The sequence below is a fragment of the Triticum urartu genome, unplaced genomic scaffold, assembly GCF_056163025.1.
Source record: "Triticum urartu cultivar PI428250 unplaced genomic scaffold, HENAU_Tu73 scaffold1171, whole genome shotgun sequence".
Classification (NCBI taxonomy): Eukaryota; Viridiplantae; Streptophyta; class Magnoliopsida; order Poales; family Poaceae; genus Triticum; species Triticum urartu.
This window is the reverse complement of record NW_028259636.1, coordinates 1-5,000: the sequence shown is the minus strand read 5'-3', so window position 1 is coordinate 5,000 and position 5,000 is coordinate 1.

Sequence of the window (5,000 nt, the reverse complement as noted above, 5' to 3'; positions counted from 1 at the left end):
CCTATCACTAAAATACCCGATAGGGCTAAGCGGAACGAAAAGGGTTTTCCATGAGATGGTAAATGAAAACGATTAGTCCCACACGAGGTTTGGGAATAAGTGATTGTCTGATAATGAGCAAGGAATATACGTCTTTCTGCTAAAGAGGATCTATTAAACTCATAATTCATTAGATCCTTGTTATCAATGCCAACTAGGTATCATAAGTAAATGGATCCCGGTTGTTCAATCCTTTGATAACCAAGGTCATTCTTTGCTAAAGAGAAATGATCACTATGAGTCAGACTCAATAGAATTGGATCCATTCCAAATAGCGAGAATTAGGATTCTTGATCCCTCTCAATCTCTCTTTCAATTCGAGGATCCAGAGAGGTGTTTTCATAGTCATCTCCGAATATTTGCCATCTCGGAATATTTTCGATTTCATTTTTCTATGATATGTCTTTCTATATGAAAATTGGTTATTTACGATGTACGATGATCCCTGTTAAGCATCCATGGCTGAATGGTTAAAGCGCCCAACTCATAATTGGTAAATTTGCGGGTTCAATTCCTGCTGGATGCACACGAACGGGAACATTCCATAAGTCTATTGGAACTGGCTCTCTATCCATGGAATCTCATCCATCATCCATACATAACGAATTGGTATGGTATATTCATACCATAACATAAGAACAATAAGAACTCGAATTCTTATCGATACTGGAACTCAGAGCATAGGAGGGAAAGTCGATTTATGGATGGAATCAAATACGCAGTATTTACAGAAAAAAGTCTTCGTTTATTGGGAAAGAATCAATATACTTTTAATGTCGAATCGGGATTCACTAAGACAGAAATAAAGCATTGGGTCGAACTCTTCTTTGGTGTTAAGGTGGTAGCTGTGAATAGCCATCGACTACCTGGAAAAGGTAGAAGAATAGGACCTATTCTGGGCCATACAATGCATTACAGACGTATGATCATTACCCTTCAACCGGGTTATTCTATTCCACTTCTAGATAGAGAAAAAAACTAAAGGAGAATACTTAATAATACGGCGAAACATTTATACAAAACACCTATCCCGAGCACACGCAAGGGAACCGTAGACAGGCAAGTGAAATCCAATCCACGAAATAATTTGATCCATGGACGGCACCGTTGTGGTAAAGGTCGTAATTCCAGAGGAATCATTACCGCAAGGCATAGAGGGGGAGGTCATAAGCGCCTATACCGTAAAATAGATTTTCGACGGAATCAAAAAGACATATCTGGTAGAATCGTAACCATAGAATACGACCCTAATCGAAATGCATACATTTGTCTCATACACTATGGGGATGGTGAGAAGAGATATATTTTACATCCCAGAGGGGCTATAATTGGAGATACTATTGTTTCTGGTACAAAAGTTCCTATATCAATGGGAAATGCCCTACCTTTGAGTGCGGTTTGAACTATTGATTTACGTAATTGGAAGTAACCAATTAGGTTTACGACGAAACCTAGAAATCGATCACTGATCCAATTTGACTACCTCTACGGGATAGACCTCAACAGAAAACTGTTGAGTAACGGCAGCAAGTGATTGAGTTCAGTAGTTCCTCATAGAAAATTATTGGCTCTAGAGATATGGTAATATGGAGAAGACAAAATTGTTTGAAGCACGCACAGAACCGGAAGCGCCCCTTGTTTCAAAGAGAGGAGGACGGGTTATTCACATTTAATTTGATGGTCAGAGGCAAATTGAAAGCTAAGCAGTGGTAATTAAGACCCCCGGGGGAAAATAGGGATGTCTCCTACGTTACCCATAATATGTGGAAGTATCGACGTAATTTCATAGAGTCATTCGATCTGAATGCTACATGAAGAACATAAGCCAGATGACGGAACGCAGAGACCTAGGATGTAGAAGATCATAACATGAGCGATTCGGCAGATTTGGATTCCTTTCCTATATATCCACTCATGTGGTACTTCATCATATGATTCATATAAGATCCATCTGTCTAGAGATCGTCATATACATCTAGAAAGCCGTATGCTTTGGAAGAAGCTTGTACAGTTTGGAAGGGGTTTTTTGAGAGAAAAGAAGAATCTACTTCAACCGATATGCCCTTAGGCACGGCCATGCATAACATAGAAATCACACGTGGAAGGGGTGGGCAATTAGCTAGAGCAGCAGGTGCTGTAGCGAAACTCATTGCAAAAGAGGGTAAATCGGCCACTTTAAGATTACCATCTGGGGAGGTCCGTTTAGTATCCCAAAACTGCTTAGCAACAGTCGGACAAGTGGGTAATGTTGGGGTGAACCAAAAAAGTTTGGGTAGAGCCGGATCTAAGTGTTGGCTAGGTAAACGCCCCGTAGTAAGAGGGGTAGTTATGAACCCTGTGGACCACCCCCATGGGGGCGGTGAAGGGAAAGCTCCCATTGGTAGAAAAAAACCCACAACCCCTTGGGGTTATCCTGCGCTTGGAAGAAGAACTAGGAAAAGGAAAAAATATAGCGATAGTTTTATTCTTCGTCGCCGTAAGTAAATACGTAACTAGGAATATGGAAAATTGCATTTTTGGAATTTGCAATAATGCGATGGGCGAACGACGGGAATTGAACCCGCGCATGGTGGATTCACAATCCACTGCCTTGATCCACTTGGCTACATCCGCCCCTTATCCAGCTAAAGGATTTTTTTCTTTTTTCCATTGATCATTATTCTATTTATTCTGACCTCCGTACTTCGATCGAGATATTGGACATAGAATGCCACTCTTTAAAAAGGAAAAAAGGAGTAATCAGCTGTGACACGAAAAAAAACGAATCCTTTTGTAGCTCATCATTTATTGGCAAAGATAGAAAAGGTCAATATGAAGGAGGAGAAAGAAACAATAGTAACGTGGTCCCGGGCATCTAGCATTCTACCCACAATGGTTGGCCATACAATCGCGATTCATAATGGAAAGGAACATATACCTATTTACATAACAAATCCTATGGTAGGTCGCAAATTGGGGGAATTCGTGCCTACTCGGCATTTCACGAGTTATGAAAATGCAAGAAAGGATACTAAATCTCGTCGTTAACTGAATTCTGAATAGAAAGATTAAGAAGAAAAAAAGATTCAAAATAAAGACAGAAATACCCAATATCTTGCTAGAACAAGATATTGGGTATTCTGTCTTCAAAAATTCTTATATGTTAGCAGAAAAACCTTATCCATTAATAGATGGAACTTCAACAGCAGCTAAGTCTAGAGGGAAGTTGTGAGCATTACGTTCGTGCATTACTTCCATACCAAGGTTAGCACGGTTGATGATATCAGCCCAAGTATTAATAACGCGACCTTGACTATCAACTACAGATTGGTTGAAATTGAAACCATTTAGGTTGAAAGCCATAGTACTAATACCTAAAGCAGTGAACCAGATTCCTACTACAGGCCAAGCAGCCAAGAAGAAGTGTAAAGAACGAGAGTTGTTGAAACTAGCATATTGGAAGATTAATCGGCCAAAATAACCATGAGCAGCCACAATATTATAAGTTTCTTCCTCTTGACCAAATTTGTAACCCTCATTAGCGGATTCATTTTCAGTAGTTTCCCTGATCAAACTAGAGGTTACCAAGGAACCATGCATAGCACTGAATAGGGAACCGCCGAATACACCAGCTACACCTAACATGTGGAATGGATGCATAAGGATGTTGTGCTCTGCCTGGAATACAATCATAAAGTTGAAAGTACCAGAGATTCCTAAAGGCATACCATCAGAAAAGCTTCCTTGACCAATAGGGTAAATCAAGAAAACAGCAGTAGCAGCTGCAACAGGAGCTGAATATGCAACAGCAATCCAAGGACGCATACCCAGACGGAAACTAAGTTCCCACTCACGACCCATATAACAAGCTACACCAAGTAAGAAGTGTAGAACAATTAGCTCATAAGGACCACCATTGTATAACCACTCATCAACAGATGCAGCTTCCCAAATTGGGTAAAAGTGCAATCCGATCGCCGCAGAAGTAGGGATAATAGCACCAGAGATAATATTGTTTCCATAAAGTAAAGAACCAGAAACAGGCTCACGAATACCATCAATATCTACTGGAGGGGCAGCGATGAAGGCGATAATAAATACAGAAGTTGCGGTCAATAAGGTAGGGATCATCAAAACACCGAACCATCCGATGTAAAGACGATTTTCAGTGCTAGTTATCCAGTTGCAGAAGCGACCCCACAGGCTTGTACTTTCGCGTCTCTCTAAAATTGCAGTCATGGTAAGATCTTGGTTTATTCAAATTGCAAGGACTCCCAAGCACACGTATTAACTAGAATATAGATAATAGAAGGCTTGTTATTTAACAGTATAACATAGACTATATACCAATGTCAACCAAGTCAGCCCAAAGATTAGCTATCCATATAACTAAATTAACCAAACCAATAATTTTGTATTTGTAAATGAAGTGAGTCAAAGTGAAAAACTTTGATGGGTCTTTTCTATATGGGTTGCCCGGGACTCGAACCCGGAACTAGTCGGATGGAGTAGATAATTCTTCCTTGTTACAATAGAGAAAAATCCCTCCCCAAATCGTGCTTGCATTTTTCATTGCACACGACTTTCCCTATGTAGAAATAGCCAATTTCTATTCCAAAGAGGAAGTTCTACTAATTTTTTTAATTAGTAAGTTGATTCACCTACTCTTTATTATAATAAAAAGAACATTTCAGAATGAAAAATAGAAAAGTTTTTTCTTGATCATTTATCAACCCTTTCCTGTTTCTTAATTTCGTCTAATGATTAATTAAGAGGGTTGACCAGGTCATTGATACGTATAATATCCAAATACCAAATACGCTCAGTGTGTGATCCACAGAAAGAAAAAAGAGTTGTTTTGGTGAACATCAAAGAAAAAACTTGCTCTTCTTCCATAAAAAATTCTTCTAAAAATGCCGAACCCAATCGTTGCATAAAAGTTCGTACCGTGCTTTTATGTTTACGAGCTAAAAAGTTCTAGC